Source organism: Myxine glutinosa, chromosome 2, assembly GCF_964187855.1.
Source record: "Myxine glutinosa chromosome 2, kmMyxGlut1.1, whole genome shotgun sequence".
NCBI classification, from domain to species: Eukaryota; Metazoa; Chordata; class Myxini; order Myxiniformes; family Myxinidae; genus Myxine; species Myxine glutinosa.
Window position 1 is genome coordinate 234,311,708 of NC_136262.1, and position 7,916 is coordinate 234,319,623.

Genomic DNA, 7,916 nt, shown 5'->3' on the forward strand with positions numbered 1-7,916 from the left:
TAGTATGTGTTTAGATAAGGCCGTGTTTCCAATTGTTGAATCTGCATTGTGTCAATCAAATAAGAAGTAGGCCCATTCCGTTCATTTTGCAGCCTCCCTCTCCAAGCGACGCCATTACGCACCCTCCAGTCGGTGCCCCATGGCCCTGTCCAATTTTGCCGCTGCCTTTTGTTAGCAGCGTTCGCTGCCTTGAGCTGGAGCTCGCTCAAACGCCGCCATAAGCCACGAGGTTAGGCCCGAGAAAGGGGGCGGAACGCCAAGAAGAAGGTGTGGCCATGTCAACTCACCATCAGGGCGTGGCCGGTAGGCGAGGCCCAGACAACCAGGGCTGAGGTAGGATCGCTGACAGGCGTGGCTTTGGGGTTCGTGGAGTGATCGCTTGGTGAGTTATAAAAGCGAACGAACCACACTTTCAAGAGAGAGGAGAGATACGGCGCGCTTGATTAGTTGTGAGAGAGCTCGCCTTGACTGACTTGCTGGGAGAACGCGCGTTGCATTGACAGGACTTATGCAGTGGCGCTTATGAAAGAAGGACCTTATCAAAGGAGTACATTGGGGAGGGGGCGTTTGGCACATTTGTATGGTGCAAATATTACGTACGCAGCGAACCAGCTTTTCCCCGTTAGATAAATTGTCCGGTCGTGCTCAACTACGAGCGGAGCTGCCTGCCGGGTTTCGCCGCTGGACCGGAGCCTGGACTGGAGCCGACCGGAGCCTGGACTGGAGCCGACCGGAGCCTGGACCTCACCGCTGGACCTTCCATCCACCATCTACAATCCCTGTGTGAGTGTGTATGTTCGTCATGGGTATTAAGAATAAGACTGTTTAAGGCTGCCCTGTGTTCTGCTTCTTCCTCTTCCTATTTTGTATATTTCTTTCGTTTCCTCTTCTCCTTCTTGTACAAATTGTAAATAAATTACTTGTTCTTCCTGGTTTTCCTCTCATCCGATCGCATTAGTCTTTTCTTCTATTGGGTAAACGTGGCACGATCGCAACCGCTATAATCGGGTCTTGTCGCATTGGTAATAGCTCAGATCGCGGATCGCTAACCGCTCGGCGTATACCATCAAATCCTTGGTTCGAGCGGGAGTTATTCCCTCGTTCTCGGTCAGCGTTATTACTTAGGTAATAGCGAATACCCAGTCCTAAAACCCTAACACTGCCTGGGAAGGACGTTATAACCCCAGGATCGCGTCGGCCAGATAACAGACAAGGGTTTAACCCCCTCTTGGTAAGGGGAGAGCCGACATTTGAGATCCGCAACAACATATATACAGTCACGTGAAAAAGTAAGCACACCCCATGTAAAGTTTTGACTTTTTCAACATATTTCAACATACAGCTATTTGATCTTCATTTCAACAATATTGATAGATAAAGGTGATATAATATAACAAATATCATGAAACATTTACATATTGTAGTCCATTGTATAATTTAAATAAACATAAATGCAAATTTTGCATGTGGAAAAAGTAAGTACACCCCTACATTTATCACTACTTCAAATACCTAAAATTAGAATAAGGTGCACCAGCTCAGGTGCAAATGGTTAGAATATCGTCAGAGAGGATCTTGGATCTTGGAGATCTTGGACCTGTTTTATTTAAACCTCAGACATTTAGTTTGGTTTGCTCTTTGTTGTTGAAGTGTGCGGAGTCACCATGCCTCGATCAAAAGAGCTCACTGAGGCCTTCAGAAAGAAGGTTAAAGATGGACTCAGGTAATCGTGTTGATGAGCGGGAAACCACCATTACTGATTGTGTTTAATTTAAAAGTTAAACACGTTGACGGACTCGTCTAACGTGAAACAACTGGATGATTTACACGGATTATCAAGATTGAGGTTGAGATTCTGCGCGCGGCGTATGATAGGTGATCATATGAAGATTTGTTATTTCTTTTTTTTGTATACAAAGTCGAGGCTCGTGTAAGAGCCAACGCATTAAACACAAAAAAAGACAAACAGACACATAAAACATAAAATGAAGGGAGCGGGAGACAAGAGGGGCAGAGAGAGGGAAACACACAAACACAACAGTAGAGAACAGGGACATCGGGAGATCTATGGAAGGGAGAGGGCTGGAGGTTGTTGGAGAGGGGGTGGGGGGGAGTGGTACACAGAATATAACAAATGGACATTGCTAGGAATTTCCGGAATGAAGTCGGAGATTCAAAGAGGTGGATTTGGGATGTATTAACGGGGGTAGAAAAGATCAAGGTTTTGGATGGGGGAAGATAAGAGATGGTAGTGAACAGCTGTTTTAATGAAAGATACGCTCATTTTACCCCACAAAAACACAGACACATAAACACACACACACATAAACACACACAACACGCATAAACACAGCCATATACACACACACATACACACACGCACAAACACAGCCATATACACACATACACACAGGCACACACATATACACACACATAAACGAACACAGACATGCATGCACACACACACACACATGCACACACACACATGAACACACACAGACATATACATAAACACACACATGCACGCACACACACATGAACACACACATAAACACACATATACACACACATGCATACACACACACACCCACATAAACACACACATGAACACACACATACACACACATGAACACACACAGACACACACATAAACACACACATGAACACACACATGAACACACACATGAACACACACACACACATACACACACATACACACACACAAACACAGGCATACATACACTGTCTCTGCCGTGCCTGTGGGTGTCTGTCTGCCAAGCCGGTCTGTCTGTGTCTTCTGTCTCTGTTGCGCCGGTCCGTGTCTGTGTCTGCCGTGCGAGTCTGTGTATGTGTCTGTCGATCCGTGCCAGTCTGTGTCTGTCTCTTGACACAGGTGTGTGTCTGTCTCTGCCGCGCCAAGCGAACAACACTCAGCCTTCCATGCACACATCTCCCATCCAAGCACAAGCCGAGTTTCTTAGATGACAGGATTATGTGTGTTATACATGTACATGCATTTAAACACAACAATTGTTTGAGGTAGGGATTAATTATAAAAACCACCTTTAGAGGCCATTTTTCACCGCAAAGCGGGGGTTGGCCTTTTTCGGGAACCGTGGTTGTTGTTGTTTTTCGGTCCCCTTTTTGAAGCAATGTTTTACGGCCGGATGCCCTTCCTGACGCCAACCCTTTTTGCCGCCTTTAACGACAAACAGGGATTACCAGTGAACTGGTACTCAATTAGCCGACCTCCGACCTCGGAAGGATGACAGGCTGAGTCAACCCCCCTGGCGTTGAGAAGCCTGAGTTAAGTTGGCCTGAGGTAGGGATTAATTGATTGAGCTTAATTGATAGCCTTTTTTAAAAGTATTATTTGGTTAGTCCATATTTAACATCATGTTATATGTACATCTAATCTTAATTAATTTCCTGTGAGTCACAGAGAATGTTTATTCAGTGTATGGTCTGCTCCTGCTGTGTGGGTGGTCTGCGATTCTGGATGGTCCGCTTAATATTCTGGCCGGTCTGCTTTTTACAGTACCCCCAACTTTACTCCGATGAAAAACTTTGCTCTTATTAAATAGAAATTTTCCTCAGCATTAAAATGAGGTATTAATTGTACAGATCCGTTCATTATTAACCGAGCTACGGTCTAGGAGTCCATTTTTTTGCCTTGGATCCAATGATCACACATGCTGGTTGTACCTCCGCAAAATGGCGGCGCTTCCAACGTATCGCGACAACAAGCGCTGATAGGCCATGCGGCATCTAGTAATATATCTATGGTCACGAGTACAGACCCGTTACCTCACCTCCTGATGAAATTTGAGAAATCTGCAAGATACATTCGAGCTGAAAGGGAGGAGTCATGAAACGTGTGACGTCATGAAAAAACCGCGATGACGCAGCCTCGCAGAACGAGAGTGTAATCTCCATCCATGCAGTCCAGTATGTGCATAGAGTCCATACAGTCCTGGGCCGGTATTCATATCACTTCTTAATTTAAGACTACTTAACTGCTAAGTACCCCACTTTGCTGAGTGGAGTTGTTATCTTGAAATTCATAAACACTCTTTAAGTACCCTGCTGAGCTGAGTGCCCCACATAAAGTTATGAAGATTGTCTCAAGTGGTTTCCAAGGCTCGATGTCACATTTCATTGCCGTTTATGTTCATTTTCTGTGGTTTGGCGACAGAAAAACGACAGAGTTCCAAGGCCAAGTCTGCGAAATTAGCAATATCGTAAAAATCTGCAACTTCATCCTGTATATTTGCCGGGGATGGAAATTTCACAGCTCTCCCCATCAATGGAAGCGGTGCATTGTTTACCTGCGAAATGATACGGCAGAAGCTTGGTTGAGATATAATATGATTATGAATACGCATTGCGTGGAGTGAGAGCTTCGTCGACAATAGTCAGTCGATCGAGTACGCAGCCCTCGCAAGCATCTGTAGGCCGAGGCCTAGCTAGGCTAGGTTGTTTGATCTTGGGCTTAGAATTAAAATTCAAATTAATTTTATTGAATGGATAGATTGGGATAGAATGCAGGACTTACCTGTTGTAGGCTATATAGTATGGACTTCTCGTCGACTGGACCAGGTACGTAGGTCCGACTGGCAGGGACGTCCTGAAATCGGTGTACCTGGCTTAAATGAAGTCGGTGTAGCTGGCGGAAAACTGTAGACGGTGTAGCTGGTGTAAAAAAGCGGTCGGTGTAGCTGGCGTAAATGATGAGCGGGTTCGAATTCAAAATCCGTTCTGTACAGTACTGTATTGTATTGTATTGTAATTTATTGATTTTAATCACCAGGTGAAAATAATTTATCGGTCGCGCCAGACCAAAGCAAGATCACGTGAGCAAGATGCTTTTTTGAAATAGAACGCCACTCAGTAGGGCGCATACTCCCGCCGTGGGTCAAGTTGGAATAGTACGATTTCACAAAAGTTTGAGGGAGTAGTTCAGTGACAAGACAAGACAAGACAACACAAGACAGACACTGCACAAATATATATTTGGAATATATAGAAGATAATGTTAAAAAAAAATCAAGGCAATTTCACTTACATTTTCGGATTCAGCGTTCAATTCAATGTAAGTGAGTATTTTGAGGCATGTGTGACTTGAAATAAAATTGTAAGCCAGGAAAACGTGCGTTTCATTCCTTCGGGATACAACATGTAAAACTGGCCCAAACGTGAAAACAAAACTCGCTCATTTTAAGTCGTACAAGCTAATGCGACCACTCATTCTTCTGGGAAGATTCCGTGCGCATGCTTGTCCCACTTATAACTCACCTAAGTCTTTATAAGTTCATCAAATTCAACAAAATAACAGACTGGTCAAACAAATGGAACATGTCTTTCAATCCTGACAAATCTCACACTCTTACGATGTCTCTCCGGACAACCCTCCCATCTACTTTCTCAACAATCCTCTCCAAGAAGTTCTGTCGCTCAAGCTTTTGGGTCTCACTGTCTGCCATGATCTTTCCTGGGAAAACCACATTTCCAAGCTGGCCTGCAAAGCCAGTCGCCGACTGGGCATCCTCCGTCGTGCGAAGTCCTTCCTTGGCACACCTGAGCTCCTCACCACATACAAGGCTTTCATCCGCAGCTCAATGGAATACTATGGGCTCCAAAATGGGCCGCTCCACTATGGGCCGGTGCTCCTGCCTCACACCGAGCTCGGCTTCACGCTGTTGAAGCCAAAGCTTTCAGAATCATTGGAATCTCCCGCGATGAAGCTAACTCTGAGGGCCTTTCACTCACTCACCGCAGGCAGGTAGGTGGTCTTTCTGTCTTCTACCGACTCCTCTCCGGCCTTGCTCCCCCAGCTCTCTCTGTGCTTTGTCCCCCAAATATTCCTACAGGTCGCACAAGATCTGCCAGCAACCTTCTGATGGTTAAACTGCCGAAATCTCGGCTCTCTGCTCACCTTCACTCTTTCATTCCACTTTTCTCCCACCTCTGGAACAAACTCCCTCACTCCCTTCAATCCCACTCCTCCCTCCAGGTCTTTAAAACAGCTGTTCACCACCATCTCTTATCTTCCCCCATCCTAAACCTTGATCTTTTCTACCCCCACTAATTCACCCCAGATCCACCTTGTTTGAAATTCCAACTTCTTTCCTGAAAGTCCTGGCAGTGTCCATATGTTTTATACCACTCCCACCCCCCCCCCTTCCCATGCCTCCCCCCCAAAGCCCTCTCCCTCCCACAGATCTCTCAATGTCTCCATGTCTCTCGGTCCCTGCTCTGAAATGTTGTGTTTGTGTCCATCCCCCTCTCTCCCCATCTTGTCTACCGCTGCCGATGTTATATGTTTTATGTGTCGGTTTGTCTTTCTGTGTGATTAATGTTCGCTCTTTCACGAGCCTCGATCTTGTATACAAAAAAAAAAAAAAAAAAAAATACTGACACCGCGATTGACATTCGCTGAGGTAATGTTGATATCTCTTCTGAGGTAAAAAAAAACCAAAAAAAAAAAACGTTTTAAAGCATTATACGTGTCAAACGACACATTTTATGAAACGGGGAAACCGAATACACACTTTGGTGGTTTTAAAATGACAGAATATGTCTTTATTAGAAAAAAAAAGAACCTTGAAGACGACGCTGCTGACAAAATACACCGCTCTAACGCATAACCACGAGTTTAAACTACATTTACAACAAATATGAAAACTATTTTCATATCACAATGTTAAATATAGAATATATAGAAGATAATGTTTAAAAAAATGAGCCCTATCTTCCAATGGCAAACAATCCTTCAAAAAATTCCTGAATCCGGAATAATATCCCGAGCTTCACCAAAAACTAAACATTTCTTCCTTATCCCACGTGCAATCATCCTACCAACTTTCATCCAAATCCGTTCAAAACTTTTCCAGATATCTTGTACACAAACACACGAACACACACACACACACACACACACACACACACACACACACACACACACACACACACACAGACACGATCGAATGCATTACTCCCTGGCGGGAGTAAAAAGCGAACGATGAATAATAAATGAATAAATGAATTCATTTATATGTATATTTTTTGATTTTAATCACCAGGTGAAAATAATTTATCGGTCGCGCCAGACCAAAGCAAGATCACGTGAGCAAGATGGCGGATCATGGAAGGGCCAAGATGGCGGATCATGGAAGGGACATTTCAAATGACAACATGAAATTTTGTTCCCAAGGGAATGGGGAAAAATTTGAATTTTTTTTTTTGGGAAATTTTAAAAAGAAATTGGTGAAATTTGAAATGAAAATTTGAATGGATTTACATATACATGCAATTGGCATAGAGGTTCGCTTACGAAGCTCTCGAATATGAATACGCATTGCGTAGACTGAGAGCTTCGATGACAATAGTCAGTCGATCGAGTACGCAGCCCTCACAAACATCTGTAGGCCGAGGCCTAGCTCGGCTAGGTTGTTTGATCTTGGGCTTAGAATTAAAATTCAAATTAATTTTATTGAATGGATAAATTGGGATAGAATGCAGGACTTACCTACTGTAGGCTATATCGTCTTGACTTCCAGTCGACTGGACGAGGTACGTAGGTCCGACTGGCAGGTACGTACTGAAATGGGTGTACCTGGCTTAAATGAAGTCGGTGTAGCTGGCGGAAAAACTGAAGCCAGTGTAGCTGGTGGAAAAAAGAAGTCGGTGTAGCTGGCATAAATGATGAGCGGTTTCAAATTCAAAATCCGCTCTGTACAGTAGTGTATTGTAATTTATTGATTTTAATCACCAGGTGAAAATAATTTTAATCAACAGGTGAAAATAATTTATCGGTTGCGCCAGACCAAAGCAAGATCACGTGAGCAAGATGCTTTTATGAAAAAGTGAACAATGAACAATAAATGAATAAATGAATTCATTTATATATTGTTATG

At 43.8% G+C, this 7,916-nt stretch overlaps 2 protein-coding genes across 2 annotated transcripts in view; both read right to left on the reverse strand.

Moving 5' to 3' along the window:
• The window catches only part of LOC137420740 (uncharacterized), a 99,147-nt gene extending 94,479 nt beyond the window's left edge, over window positions 1-4,668 (reverse strand). The window contains exon 1 of the mRNA XM_068106072.2: window positions 4,556-4,668. The gene's annotated coding sequence lies outside the window, so the exon portion shown is untranslated. The remainder of the gene's footprint in view (window positions 1-4,555) is intronic.
• The window catches only part of LOC137420741 (uncharacterized), a 211,194-nt gene extending 203,652 nt beyond the window's left edge, over window positions 1-7,542 (reverse strand). The window contains exon 1 of the mRNA XM_078772371.1: window positions 7,529-7,542. The gene's annotated coding sequence lies outside the window, so the exon portion shown is untranslated. The remainder of the gene's footprint in view (window positions 1-7,528) is intronic.
• Between the last annotated feature and the right edge of the window lie 374 nt (window positions 7,543-7,916).